Genomic DNA, 16,906 nt, shown 5'->3' on the forward strand with positions numbered 1-16,906 from the left:
GCAAAATATCCACGGGAGCACGATATCCACGGGAGCACGATATCCACGCGGGAGCACAATATCCACGCGGGAGCACAATATCCACGCGGGAGCACAATATCCACAGGAGCACGATATCCACGCGGGAGCACAATATCCACGCGGGAGCACAATATCCACGGGAGCACGATATCCACGCGGGAGCACAATATCCACGCGGGAGCACAATATCCACGGGAGCACAATATCCACGGGAGCACAATATCCACGCGGGAGCACAATATCCACTCATGAGCACAATATCCACGGGAGCACAATATCCACGCGGGAGCACAATATCCACGCGGGAGCACAATACCCACGCGGGAGCACAATATCCACGCATGAGCACAATATCCACGGAGCACAATATCCACGCATGAGCACAATATCCACGGAGCACAATATCCACGCGGGAGCACAATATCCACGGGAGCACAATATCCACGGGAGCACGATATCCACGCGGGAGCACAATACCCACGCGGGAGCACAATATCCACGCGGGAGCACAATACCCACGCGGGAGCACAATATCCACGGGAGCACAATACCCACGCGGGAGCACAATATCCACGGGAGCACAATATCCACGAGGGAGCACAATATCCACGGGAGCACAATATCCACGGGAGCACAATATCCACGCGGGAGCACAATACCCACGCGGGAGCACAATATCCACGCATGAGCACAATATCCACGCATGAGCACAATACCCACGCGGGAGCACAATATCCACGAGGGAGCACAATATCCACGGGAGCACAATATCCACGGGAGCACAATATCCACGCGGGAGCACAATACCCACGCGGGAGCACAATATCCACGCATGAGCACAATATCCACGCATGAGCACAATATCCACGGGAGCAAAATATCCACGCGGGAGCACAATACCCACGCGGGAGCACAATATCCACGGGAGCACAATATCCACGGGAGCACAATATCCACGGGAGCACAATATCCACGGGAGTACAATATCCATGCGGGAGCACAATATCCACGGGAGCACAATATCCACGGGAGCACAATATCCACGCGGGAGCACAATACCCACGGGAGCACAATATCCACGCGGGAGCACGATATCCACGGGAGCACAATATCCACGCGGGAGCACGATATCCACGGGAGCACAATACCCACGCGGGAGCACAATATCCACGCGGGAGCACAATATCCACGCGGGAGCACAATATCCACGCGGGAGCACAATATCCACGGGAGCACAATATCCACGGGAACACAATATCCACGGGAGCACAATATCCACGGAAGCACAATACCCACGCGGGAGCACAATATCCACGGGAGCACAATATCCACGGGAACACAATATCCACGGGAGCACAATATCCACGGAAGCACAATACCCACGCGGGAGCACAATATCCACGCGGGAGCACAATATCCACGGGGGAGCACAATATCCACGCGGGAGCACAATATCCACGGGGGAGCACAATATCCACGGGAGCACGATACCCACGCGGGAGCACAATATCCACGCGGGAGCACAATACCCACACGGGAGCACAATATCCACGGGAGCACAATATCCACGGGAGCACAATATCCACGGGAGCACAATATCCACGGGAGCACAATACCCACACGGGAGCACAATATCCACGGGAGCACAATACCCACACGGGAGCACAATATCCACGGGAGCACGATACCCACGCGGGAGCACAATACCCACGCGGGAGCACAATATCCACGGGAGCACAATATCCACGCGGGAGCACAATATCCGCGGGAGCACAATATCCACGGGAGCACAATATCCACGGGAGCACAATATCCACGCGGGAGCACAATATCCACGCGAGAGCACAATATCCACGGGAGCACAATATCCACGGGAGCACAATACCCACGCGGGAGCACAATATCCACGGGGGAGCACAATATCCACGGGGGAGCACAATATCCACGGGAGCACGATATCCACGCAGGAGCACAATATCCACGGGAGCACGATATCCACGGGAGCACAATACCCACACGGGAGCACAATATCCACGCGGGAGCACAATTCCCACGCGGGAGCACAATATCCACGGGAGCACAATATCCACGGGAGCACAATATCCACGGGAGCACAATATCCACGGGAGCACAATATCCACGGGAGCACAATATCCACGGGAGCACAATACCAACGGGGGAGCACAATATCCACGGGAGCACGATATCCACGCGGGAGCACAATATCCACGGGGGAGCACAATATCCACGGGAGCACAATATCCACGGGAGCACAATATCCACGCGGGAGCACAATATCCACGGGGGAGCACAATATCCACGGGAGCACGATACCCACGCGGGAGCACAATATCCACGCGGGAGCACAATAACCACACGGGAGCACAATATCCACGGGAGCACAATATCCACGCGGGAGCACAATACCCAAGCGGGAGCACAATACCCACGCGGGAGCACAATATCCACGCGGGAGCACAATATCCACGCGGGAGCACAATATCCACGGGAGCACAATATCCACGCGGAAGCACAATATCCACGGGAGCACAATATCCACGCGGGAGCACAATATCCACGGGAGCACAATATCCACGGGAGCACAATATCCACGGGAGCACAATATCCACGCAGGAGCACAATATCCACGGGAGCACAATATCCACGGGAGCACAATATCCACGGGAGCACAATACCCACGCGGGAGCACAATATCCACGCGGGAGCACAATATCCACGCGGGAGCACAATATCCACGGGAGCACAATATCCACACGGAAGCACAATATCCACGGGAGCACAATATCCACGCGGGAGCACAATATCCACGGGAGCACAATATCCACGGGAGCACAATATCCACGGGGGAGCACAATATCCACGGGAGCACAATATCCACGAGGGAGCACAATATCCACGCGGGAGCACAATATCCACGGGAGCATAATATCCACGCGGGAGCACAATATCCACGCGGGAGCACAATATCCACGCGGGAGCACAATATCCACGGGAGCACAATATCCACGCGGGAGCACAATATCCACGCGGGAGCACAATATCCACGCGGGAGCACAATATCCACGGGAGCATAATATCCACGCGGGAGCACAATATCCACGCGGGAGCACAATATCCACGCGGGAGCACAATACCCACGCGGGAGCACAATACCCACGCGGGAGCACAATAGCCACGCGGGAGCACAATATCCACGCGGGAGCACAATATCCGCGGGAGCACAATATCCACGGGAGCACAATATCCACGGGAGCACAATATCCACGCGGGAGCACAATATCCACGCGGGAGCACAATATCCACGGGAGCACAATATCCACGGGAGCACAATATCCACGGGAGCACAATACCCACGCGGGAGCAAAATATCCACGGGGGAGCACAATATCCACGGGGGAGCACAATATCCACGGGAGCATGATATCCACGGGAGCACAATACCCACGCGGGAGCACAATATCCACGGGGGAGCACAATATAAATGCGGGAGCACAATATCCACGGGGGAGCACAATATCCACGGGGGAGCACAATATCCACGCGGGAGCACAATATCCACGCGGGAGCACAATATCCACGGGGGAGCACAATATCCACGGGAGCACAATACCCACGCGGGAGCACAATATCCACGCGGGAGCACAATACCCACGGGAGCACAATATCCACGCGGGAGCACAATACCCACGGGAGCACAATATCCACGGGAGCACAATATCCACGGGAGCACAATATCCACGGGAGCACAATACCCACGCGGGAGCACAATATCCACGGGAGCATGATATCCACGGGAGCACAATACCCACGCGGGAGCACAATATCCACGGGGGAGCACAATATAAATGCGGGAGCACAATATCCACGGGGGAGCACAATATCCACGGGGGAGCACAATATCCACGCGGGAGCACAATATCCACGCGGGAGCACAATATCCACGGGGGAGCACAATATCCACGGGAGCACAATACCCACGCGGGAGCACAATATCCACGCGGGAGCACAATACCCACGGGAGCACAATATCCACGCGGGAGCACAATACCCACGGGAGCACAATATCCACGGGAGCACAATATCCACGGGAGCACAATATCCACGCGGGAGCACGATATCCACACGGGGGCACAATACCCACGCGGGAGCACAATACCCACGCGGGGGCACAATATCCACGCGGGAGCACAATACCCACGCGGGAGCACAATATCCACGCGGGAGCACAATACCCACGCGGGAGCACAATATCCACGGGAGCACAATATCCACGGGAGCACAATATCCACGCGGGAGCACAATATCCACGCGGGAGCACAATATCCACGCGGGAGCACAATATCCACGGGAGCACAATATCCACGGGGGAGCACAATATCCACGCGGGAGCCCAATATCCACGCGGGAGCACAATACCCACGGGAGCACAATACCCACGGGAGCCCAATATCCACGCGGGAGCACAATATCCACGCGGGAGCACAATATCCACGGGAGCACAATATCCACGCGGGAGCACGATATCCACGGGAGCACAATATCCACGGGAGCACAATACCCACGGGAGCCCAATACCCACGCGGGAGCACAATAGCCACGCGGAAGCACAATACCCACGGGAGCCCAATATCCACGCGGGAGCACAATATCCACGCGGGAGCACAATATATACACGCGGGAGCACAATATCCACGGGAGCACAATATCCACGCGGGAGCACGATATCCACGCGGGAGCACGATATCCACGGGGGAGCACAATATCCACGGGAGCACAATATCCACGCGGGAGCACAATATCCACGGGGGAGCACAATACCCACGCGGGAGCACAATATCCACGGGAGCACGATACCCACGCGGGAGCACAATATCCACGCGGGAGCACAATACCCACGGGAGCACAATATCCACGGGAGCACAATATCCACGGGAGCACAATATCCACGCGGGAGCACAATATCCACGCGGGAGCACAATATCCACGGGAGGACGATATCCACACGGGGGCACAATACCCACGCGGGAGCACAATACCCACGCGGGAGCACAATATCCACGCGGGAGCACAATATCCACGGGAGCACGATATCCACACGGGGGCACAATACCCACGCGGGAGCACAATATCCACGGGAGCACAATATCCACGCGGGAGCACAATATCCACGCGGGAGCACAATATCCACGGGAGCACAATATCCACGGGGGAGCACAATATCCACGCGGGAGCACAATATCCACGCGGGAGCACAATACCCACGGGAGCCCAATATCCACGCGGGAGCACAATATCCACGGGAGCACAATACCCACGGGAGCCCAATATCCACGCGGGAGCACAATACCCACGGGAGCACAATATCCACGGGAGCACAATATCCACGGGAGCACAATATCCACGCGGGAGCACAATATCCACGGGAGCACAATATCCACGGGGGAGCACAATATCCACGCGGGAGCACAATATCCACGCGGGAGCACAATACCCACGGGAGCCCAATATCCACGCGGGAGCACAATATCCACGGGAGCACAATACCCACGGGAGCCCAATATCCACGCGGGAGCACAATATCCACGCGGGAGCACAATACCCACGCTGAGCACAATATCCACGCGGGAGCACAATATCCACGCGGGAGCACAATACCCACGGGAGCCCAATATCCACGCGGGAGCACAATATCCACGGGAGCACAATACCCACGGGAGCCCAATATCCACGCGGGAGCACAATATCCACGCGGGAGCACAATATCCACGGGAGCACAATATCCACGGGAGCACAATATCCACACGGGAGCACGATATCCACGGGAGCACAATATCCACGCGGGAGCACAATATCCACACGGGAGCACAATATCCACGTGGGAGCACAATACCCACGCTGAGCACAATATCCACGGGAGCACAATATCCACGCGGGAGCACAATACCCACGGGAGCACAATATCCACGGGAGCACAATATCCACGCGGGAGCACAATATCCACGCGGGAGCACAATACCCACGCGGGAGCACAATACCCACGCTGAGCACAATATCCACGGGAGCACAATATCCACGCGGGAGCACGATATCCCAGCGGGAGCACAATATCCACGGTAGCACAATACCCACGCGGGAGCACAATACCCACGCGTGAGCACAATACCCACGCGGGAGCACAATATCTACGCGGGAGCACAATATCCACGCGGGAGCACAATATCCACGCGTGAGCACAATACCCACGCGGGAGCACAATATCTACGCGGGAGCACAATATCCACGCGGGAGCACAATATCCACGCGGGAGCACAATATCCACGCGGGAGCCCATATCCACGCGGGAGCACAATATCCACGCGAGAGCACAATATCCACTCGGGAGCACAATATCCACGCGCCAGAAGTGTCACCTGTATTGTGTGTTTGTGTAAGCTCAGTGTGCAGTGCTGAAAAGATACGATTATACAACTTAGACCAAAGAGTTTGTGAACACAATTTTACAAATGTGGGCAGTTTTGAACTAATATAATCCGCTTTCCAGACCTGTGACAAAGACACTAACAAGAAAGGGGCCCCTGCTCAGATATTACAGGTACAGTTACAGGTAAGGGGTCCCTGCTCAGATATTACAGGTACAGTTACAGGTGAGGGGTCCCTGCTCAGATATTACAGGTACAGTTACAGGTGAGGGGTCCCTGCTCAGATATTACAGGTACAGTTACAGGTGAGGGGTCCCTGCTCAGATATTACAGGTACAGTTACAGGTGAGGGGCCCCTGCTCAGATATTACAGGTACAGTTACAGGTGAGGGGTCCCTGCTCAGATATTACAGGTACAGTTACAGGTGAGGGGTCCCTGCTCAGATATTACAGGTACAGTTACAGGTGAGGAGCCCCTGGCTCAGATATTACAGGTACAGTTACAGGTGAGTGGCCCCTGGCTCAGATATTACAGGTACAGTTACAGGTGAGGGGTCCCTGCTCAGAAATTACAGGTACAGTTACAGGTGAGGGGTCCCTGCTCAGATATTACAGGTACAGTTACAGGTGAGGGGTCCCTGCTCAGATATTACAGGTACAGTTACAGGTGAGGGGTCCCTGCTCAGATATTACAGGTACAGTTTCAGGTGAGGGGTCCCTGCTCAGATATTACAGGTACAGTTACAGGTGAGGGGTCCCTGCTCAGATATTACAGGTACAGGTGAGGGGTCCCTGCTCAGATATTACAGGTACAGTTACAGGTGAGGGGTCCCTGCTCAGATATTACAGGTACAGTTACAGGTGAGGGGTCCCTGCTCAGATATTACAGGTACAGTTACAGGTGAGGGGTCCCTGCTCAGATATTACAGGTACAGTTACAGGTGAGGGGTCCCTGCTCAGATATTACAGGTACAGTTACAGGTGAGGGGTCCCTGGCTCAGATATTACAGGTACAGTTACAGGTGAGGGGTCCCTGCTCAGATATTACAGGTACAGTTACAGGTGAGGGGTCCCTGCTCAGATATTACAGGTACAGTTACAGGTGAGGGTCCCTGCTCAGATATTACAGGTACAGTTACAGGTGAAGGGTCCCTGCTCAGATATTACAGGTACAGTTACAGGTGAGGGGTCCCTGGCTCAGATATTACAGGTACAGTTACAGGTGAGGGGTCCCTGCTCAGATATTACAGGTACAGTTACAGGTGAGGGGTCCCTGCTCAGATATTACAGGTACAGTTACAGGTGAGGGGTCCCTGTACAGATATTACAGGTACAGTTACAGGTGAGGGGTCCCTGCTCAGATATTAGAGGTACAGTTACAGGTGAGGGGTCCCTGCTCAGATATTACAGGTACAGTTACAGGTGAGGGGTCCCTGCTCAGATATTACAGGTACAGTTACAGGTGAGGGGCCCCTGCTCAGATATTCCAGGTACAGTTACAGGTGAGGGGTCCCTGCTCAGATATTACAGATACAGTTACAGGTGAGGGGTCCCTGCTCAGATATTACAGATACAGTTACAGGTGAGGGGTCCCTGGCTCAGATATTACAGGTACAGTTACAGGTGAGGGGTCCCTGCTCAGATATTACAGGTACAGTTACAGGTGAGGGGTCCCTGCTCAGATATTACAGGTACAGGTGAGGGGTCCCTGCTCAGATATTACAGGTACAGTTACAGGTGAGGGGTCCCTGCTCAGATATTACAGGTACAGTTACAGGTGAGGGGTCCCTGCTCAGATATTACAGGTACAGTTACAGGTGAGGGGTCCCTGCTCAGATATTACAGGTACAGTTACAGGTGAGGGGTCCCTGTACAGATATTACAGGTACAGTTACAGGTGAGGGGTCCCTGCTCAGATATTACAGGTACAGTTACTGGTGAGGGGTCCCTGCTCAGATATTACAGGTACAGGTACAGGTGAGGGGTCCCTGCTCAGATATTACAGGTACAGTTACAGGTGAGGGGTCCCTGCTCAGATATTACAGGTACAGTTACAGGTGAGGGGTCCCTGCTCAGATATTACAGGTACAGTTACAGGTGAGGGGTCCCTGCTCAGATATTACAGGTACAGTTACAGGTGAAAGGCCCCTGCTCAGATATTACAGGTACAGTTACTGGTGAGGGGTCCCTGCTCAGATATTACAGGTACAGTTACAGGTGAGGGGCCCCTGCTCAGATATTACAGGTACAGTTACAGGTGAGGGGTCCCTGCTCAGATATTACAGGTACAGTTACAGGTGAGGGGTCCTTGCTCAGATATTACAGGTACAGTTACAGGTGAGGGGTCCCTGTACAGATACATCAGTACAGACAGCTACAGACGAGGGTCCCAGCTCAGATATTACAGGTACGGACTGGTATGGTTTAACGTGGCACTTAGCTGCGATTTTGTCTCACTTGCATAAGCATGCGGTATACAGAGTGGCTATATACAGCAATACTAGGATACGATGCATTGATACAACCCCAAGGTAACATCAGCCTCTTTGTGTAGTGCCCAACGTATCAGCCATCAGAACAAGTTACAAACATGTGACACGGACGCAACACGACAGCATAGCAAATAATTGATGTGGATACTTTGCTCTAATGATACATTCGCCCTGTGCTGGATATATGTGGGCACTTCCTCTGCCCGCCGGGCTGGATATATGTGGGCACTTCCTCTGCCCGCCGGGCTGGATATATGTGGGCACTTCCTCTGCCCGCCGGGCTGGATATATGTGGGCACTTCCTCTGCCCGCCGGGCTGGATATATGTGGGCACTTCCTCTGCCCGCCGGGCTGGATATATGTGGGCAATTCCTCTGCCCGCCGGGCTGGATATATGTGGGCACTTCCTCTGCCCGCCGGGCTGGATATATGTGGGCAATTCCTCTGCCCGCCGGGCTGGATATATGTGGGCACTTCCTCTGCCCGCCGGGCTGGATATATGTGGGCACTTCCTCTGCCCGCCGGGCTGGATATATGTGGGCACTTCCTCTGCCCGCCGGGCTGGATATATGTGGGCACTTCCTCTGCCCGCCGGGCTGGACTGTGATTCATTGTACCGAGTTCTTATCGCTGGGAGACCTGCTTCTCTAACAGGCACACCTCAGCCTTCCGCCTGTCCTGATTAATACTCTGACCAGCACACGTTCTGTAGCTCCCACTATGTTTTGCTCTACGAAGGAGGCCGGAGATCCCTTGCTTCCCGAGATAGTCCCCCCGAGAAGGAGCGGCCGGGAGCATCCCCGGCTGCGTAAACAATATGGAGGTTTAAATCTCCCGGGGCACGGGAGCCAATAGGGGGCTGCGTCGGATAATGTTGGTTCCCCTGCCGCGGGAGATTTAAAAGCAATATCTGGGGAAGCAGGGGGTCAAAATGGGAACAGGCGCTTCAAACGGGAAATGGGCATTAGGAAAAGCAGTCCCTGTCCCAAAGAGCTTACAATCTAAGTGGTAGGTAGGAAGAATGTAGAGAGGCAGTAGAAAGATGTTCTGGTAAGTGCGTCTGCAGGGGCCAAAGGTCGATGTATGAGGTGTATAGTATCAGCCACGGAGCTACTCATATGCTTCGTTAAGGAGGCGTGTTTTAAGAAAGTTCTTAAAGGTGGATAGAGAGGGTGCTAGTCGGATATTAAGGGGAATGGCATTCCAGAGGTGTGGGGCAGTGAGTGAGAAAGGTTTAAGGTGGGAGAGGGCTTTAGATACAAAGGGGGTAGAGAGAAGACATCCTTGAGCAGAACGCAAGAGTTGGGATGGTGCATAGCGAGATATTAGGGTGAGATGTAAGGAGGAGCAGAGCAGGTATAGTGGGACATTAGGGTGAGATGAATGGAGGGGCAGAGGAGGGTATAGTGATATATTAGGGTGAGATGTAAGGAGGGGCAGAGGAGTGTATAGTGATATATTAGGGTGAGATGTAAGGAGGGGCAGAGCAGGTATAGTGGGACATTAGGGTGAGATGAATGGAGGGGCAGAGGAGGGTATAGTGATATATTAGGGTGAGATGTAAGGAGGGGCAGAGGAGTGTATAGTGATATATTAGGGTGAGATGTAAGGAGGGGCAGAGCAGGTATAGTGGGACATTAGGGTGAGATGAATGGAGGGGCAGAGGAGGGTATAGTGATATATTAGGGTGAGATATAAGGAGGGGCAGAGGAGTGTATACTGAGAGATTACAGCTGAGATGTAAGGCGGGGCAGAGGAGGATATAGTGAGATATTAGGGTGAGATGTAAGATGGGGCAGAGGGGTGTATAGTGAGATATTAGGGTGAGATGTAAGAAGAGATGGAGGAGGGTATAGTGAGAGATTAGGGTGAGATGTAAGAAGGGACAGAGGAGGGTATAGTGAGATATTAGGGTGAGATGTTAGGAGGGGCAGAGGAGTGCATAGTGAGATATTAGGGTGAGATGTAAGAAGGGACAGAGGAGGGTATAGTGAGATATTAGGGTGAGATGTAAGGAGGGGAAGAGGATGGTACAGTAAGATATTAGGGTGAGATTTAAGATGGGGCAGAGCAGGGTATAGTGAGATATTAGGGTGAGATGTAAGGAGCGGCAGTGGAGGGTACAGTAAGATATTAGGGTGAGATATAAGGAGCGGCAGTGGAGTGTATAGTGAGATATTAGGGTGAGATATAAGGAGAGGCAGGGGAGTTTATAGTGAGATATTAGGGTGAGATGTAAGGAGGGGCAGAGGAGGGTACAGTGAGATATTAGGGTGAGATATAAGGAGCGGCAGGGGAGTGTATAGTGAGATATTAGGGTGAGATGTATTCATATTCTATTCATATTTCGCCATCTCTCCTTACTTCACCACTTCTCAGTTCACATGAACTCCTCTCTTACCTGCGCCCTCTGTCACCACACAGTTATGCCGCCTGCACTAAAACACACCCCTACAAATCATCCTCACACATTCTCTTTCTGTCCATGCTTCTCCTCCTTGCTTCTGGGGATATCTCTCCCAATCCTGGTCCCTGCCTTATTTCTACTTGCTCTCGTCCTCGCCTTCCACATGCAACTTCTACTCCTTCTGGTGTAAACCCCTCCAACCTCATACCCATCCCCTGCCACCCTCCCTCCTCTCTCCCTTTCTCCTGTGCCCTTTGGAATGCTCGCTCCCTCTCTAACAAGTTCCTCTCTGTGCATGACTTCTTTCTCTCTCACTCCCTGCTTCTCTTTGCTATAACTGAGACCTGGCTCACTCAGTCTGACTCTGCTCTGGAAGCTGCCCTCTCCTACGGTGGCCTTTCCTTCTCCCACACTCCACGCCCTGGTGGCAGGGGTGGAGGCGTGGGGCTCCTGCTCTCCTCTCTCTGCCGTTACAGAACAGTTTCTATTCCCCCCTCTCTTGCTTTTCCCTCCTTCGAGGCTCACACAGTCCAGATTTTCTCTCCTCTCCCGGTCCATGTGGCGGTCATCTATCGCCCACCTACCTCTACTCATCCCCCTTCTGCCTTTCTCTCTCACTTTGAATCCTGGCTCTCTTTCTTTCTCTCCTCAGACTCCCCTGTTCTTCTCCTTGGGGACTTCAACTGCCACATTGATGACCCCTCTCTCCCTTGGGCTTCCCGCTTTCTTTCTCTAACCTCTTCTTTTGGCCTTCAACAGTGGACTGCAGCCAGCACCCACAAGGATGGCCACTACTTAGACCTGGTTTTCACTAAAAACTTCTCTCTCTCCGACTTCTCCATTTCCCCTTTTCCTCTCTCCGACCATCACCTCATCTCATTTTCTCTCTCTCGCTTCTCTCCATCTCCATCTCGCCCTCGTTTTTGCAGAAACCTGCGCTCTATTAACCTACCAGCTCTTGATTCCACTTTACGCTCCTCCCTCTCCTCTCTCAGTTCTGCTTCAGACCCTGAAAACCTGGTCAGGAACTACAACTCTGCCTTATCTTCCTCTCTTGATCTTCATGCCCCACTTTCTCTTTGCCGTCCTCGCCCTTCTAACCCCAGACCCTGGCTAAACTCCCACACACGCATGCTGCGTTCCTCCACTCGTTCCTCTGAACGCCTCTGGAGGAAATCTCATACGCTCGCAGACTTCATTCACTACAAATTTATGCTATCCTGTTTCAACTCTGCCCTCTTTCAGGCTAAACAACCCTACTTTTCATCACTAATCAACACACACAAGTCTAACCCACGCCGTCTCTTTTCTGTCTTTGACTCTCTACTCAGACCACCCTCAGCTGCCTCCTCTTCTTCCTCCATCTCACCTCAGGAGTTTGCTGACTTTTTTAAGAAAAAGGTGGAGTCCATACGGCAGAACATCCCATCTGTTGCCTCCTCCCATCCCACAATGCTTCCCAACTCTCCTCCTGTCTTTCTTGACTCTTTTTCTGCTATCTCGGAGGAGGATGTATCACTGCTGATCTCCTCTTCTCCCTCTACCACTTGCCCTCTTGATCCCATTCCCTCCCATCTCCTAAAACCTCTTGCTCCTTCTATAATCCCTATGCTCACACAGATCTTTAACTCTTCCCTCTACTCTGGTACCTTTCCTTCATCCTTCAAGCATGCAACCGTTATACCATTACTCAAAAACAGCAAGCTTGACCCTACCTGTCCTTCTAACTATCGACCTGTCTCCCTCCTGCCTTTTGCCTCCAAACTCCTTGAACGTCTTGTATTCTCTCGATTGCTACACTTTCTCAACACCTATTCTGTACTAGACCCTCTACAATCTGGCTTCCGCACTGCTCACTCTACTGAAACAGCCCTCACTAAAATAACTGACGACATCCATGCTGCCAAAGACAGAGGTCATTACACTCTGCTCATATTACTCGACCTCTCTGTAGCATTCGACACCGTGGACCACCCTCTTCTCCTTCACATTCTCCATACTCTTGGTATTCGGAACAAAGCTTTATCCTGGATCTCCTCTTACCTCTCCCATCGTACCTTCAGTGTCTCTTTTGCTAACACCTCCTCCTCCTCTATTGATCTCTCTGTGGGGGTACCCTAGGGCTCTGTCCTGGGACCCCTTCTCTTTTCTCTCTACACACTCTCTCTAGGTGACCTAATCACATCTTTTGGGTTTAAATATCACCTCTATGCTGACGACACACAAATTTACCTTTCAACCCCTGACCTTACACCTGCTATACAGACCAAAGTTTCTGAATGCCTCTCTGGAATATCATCCTGGATGGCCATCCGCCGACTGAAACTTAACATGGCAAAAACAGAGCTCCTTATACTACCTCCCAAACCTGGCCCTACTACATCCTTCCACATTGCTATTGGAAATACGATCATTCACCCAGTAGCCCAAGCATGCTGCCTAGGGGTCACACTTGATTCCTCTCTCTCATTCTCATCTCATATTCAAAACGTTTCTAAAACTTGTCGCTTTTTCCTCCGCAATATCACAAAGATACGCCCTTTCCTCTGTTACTCAACTGCTAAAACTCTGACTCAGGCCCTCATTCTCTCACATCTCGATTACTGCAACCTCCTGCTGTCCGGCCTTCCTACCTCTCACCTGTCTCCCCTACAATCTATCCTAAACACTGCTGCCAGAATCACTCTACTCTTTCCTAAATCTGTCTCAGCGTCTCCCCTGCTGAAATCCCTCTCCTGGCTTCCGATTAAATCGCGTATCTCACACTCAATTCTACTGCTCACTTTTAAAGCTTTACATTCTTCTGCCCCTCATTACATCTCAGCCCTAATTTCTCGCTATGCACCATCACGACTCTTGCGTTCTTCTCAAGGATGTCTTCTTTCTACCCCCTTTGTATCTAAAGCTCTCTCCCACCTTAAACCTTTCTCACTTTCTGCCCCACACCTCTGGAATGCCCTTCCCCTCAATTCCCGACTAGCCCCCTCGCTATCCACCTTTAAGACCCACCTTAAGACACATCTGCTTAAAGAAGCATATGAGTAGCACTGGATAATCATGGACACATGACACAAAGCTTGGCCCCCTGCAGACGCACTTACAGTACTAGTATTCCCTCCTACTGTCTCTGTACGTTCTCCCTACCTACCAATTAGATTGTAAGCTCCTCGGAGCAGGGACTCCTTCCTTAATGTTACTTTTACAGTATGTCTGAAGCACTTATTCCCATGATCTGTTATTTATATTTGTTATTTATATGACATGTATTACTACTGTGAAGCGCTATGTACATTTTATGGCGCTATACAAATAAAGACATACATACATACATACATGTAAGGAGGGGAAGAGGATGGTACAGTAAGATATTAGGGTGAGATTTAAGATGGGGCAGAGCAGGGTATAGTGAGATATTAGGGTGAGATGTAAGGAGGGGCAGAGGAGGGTAACGTGAGATATTAGGGTGAGATATAAGGAGGGGGGCAGAGGAGTGTATAGTGAGATATTAGGGTGAGATGTAAGGAGGGGCAGTGGAGGGTACAGTGAGATATTAGGGTGAGATATAAGGAGGGGCAGGGGAGTTTATAGTGAGATATTAGGGTGAGATGTAAGGAGGGGCAGAGGAGGGTACAGTGAGATATTAGGGTGAGATATGGAGGAGTGGCAGAGGAGGGTACAGTGAGATATTAGGGTGAGATATAAGGAGCGGCAGTGGAGGGTATAGTGAGATATTAGGGTGAGATATAAGGAGGGGCAGGGGAGTGTAAAGCCTTAAAAAAAGAAAGGAGGAGAATTTTGTAAGTAATACGGGATTTAATAGGAAGCCAGGAGAGGGATTTCAGAAGGAGAGACAGTGAAGCAGATTTAGGACAGAATAAAGCGATTCAAGCAGCAGCGTTTATGATACATTGTAGGGGAGACAGGTGAGAGGCAGGAAGGCCGGACAGTAGAAAGCTACAGTAGTCGAGACGGGAGAGAATGAGGGCCTGTGTCAGAGTTTTAGCAGTCGAGTGACAGAGGAAAGGGCGTATGTTTGCTACGTTACGGAGGAACAAATGACAAGTTTTAGCTACATTGTATCCGTTTACGCTTGTTTGGCCTTATTTGTATTTAACTCTGTTTATGTAATGATCAAATCTGTGTGCCCTCATTGTACTGCACTTCAGAACATGTTGGCGCTTTAAGAATAAAGTATTCTAATAATAATGCTTAGCACAGGCGACGTGTTCACACTGTACAAGTTGCAGGTTCTGTGCAGTCTTGCAGAGGTTTTTTTAAATGAATTTTGTTGTGTTCATTTTTTAATGGGGGAAGATGTTCCACAAACGCTTCTATAAAGAGAGCTCTGTGAAAGTGTCATGTGAGACACAGGAAAGAGATTTTCCTCAAGGGGACCAGATCTCTTTTCCTGGACACAGGTCCCAGGAACCTGCCAGAGGCTGGACCCTCCAACACACCAAGACCCCCAGACACCACTGACCTGCAGGGACACCTGCTTTAAGTTACTGCTGAGAATTTGGGGGTGGTATGCTGGTAAGGGGCTTTCCCCTCCCAGTCTTACAGACAGGGGCTGGGCAGTGAGTTAGCCCTTACACAGGGGTAGGTGTTTGTTGTTTTATGTATATTTTTGTTTGCTGCGTTATTTAAAGGAACAGGCAATAAAGCTTTATATTAATTTCACCCTAAAAACGGCCTGCATTTTGCACACCTCTGCACACCTCTGCACACCTCTGCACACAACTCTTACAGTTATAATAAAAAAAAAATGGCAAATCGCCCTTTTTGACATTGATCCGCTGAAATCCGCGGACCAAATGAACCGGCCGATCCGCTGCGGACGCCAATCCGCAAAAACAATGCGCCCGTCTCTAGGTGTGACCCCAGTTATAAAGACGCAGGAGTTCGTGGCATATGATAGGACAGGACTGAAAGAGGAGGAGGGGCCTAATGCAGGAGTGGCCAACTCCAGTGATCAAGGGCCACCAACAGGCCAGGTATTAGGGATATCCCTGCTTCAGCACAGGTGGCTCAATCAGTGGTTAGCCACTCCTGGCCTAAAGTTTTATTTGGGAGTGTAAGAGATGTGTGCAGAATAGCATTTAATGGAGACCGATTAGGGTGAAATTAAATCCTGGCTTTATTGCGCCTGTTCCTTTAACAAGGCGAAACATACAAAAACAAACAAAATAAAGGCCTACTCCACTTTGTAGAATAACTAAACCTTTACTCCAGCCCTTTATAACTGGGTGGGTAGCTAAGCTGGTTACCACCCCAAACAAATATACATATATACACAACAGTCCAACAAGAAAGTCTCTTATCTGTTTCTGTTGTAGCTGTAGGGGAAGGCCTCTCTGTTCTCCTGGATCAGCACCCTTGTGGGCTATGGGACTCTCTGTGTCCAGGTATAAGGTCTTGTCCCCTTGTCTTGCTGTCAGCATACTGTCCTTCTGTGTGCATCAAGACATCATATTTTCCTCAGGTCAGCCCAGTTGTGGGCTAAGGAAATCTCTGCAGTCCTCCTTCTCCTTATGTCAGCCCAAATG

Source organism: Ascaphus truei, chromosome 18 (assembly GCF_040206685.1).
Source record: "Ascaphus truei isolate aAscTru1 chromosome 18, aAscTru1.hap1, whole genome shotgun sequence".
Lineage (NCBI taxonomy): Eukaryota > Metazoa > Chordata > Amphibia > Anura > Ascaphidae > Ascaphus > Ascaphus truei.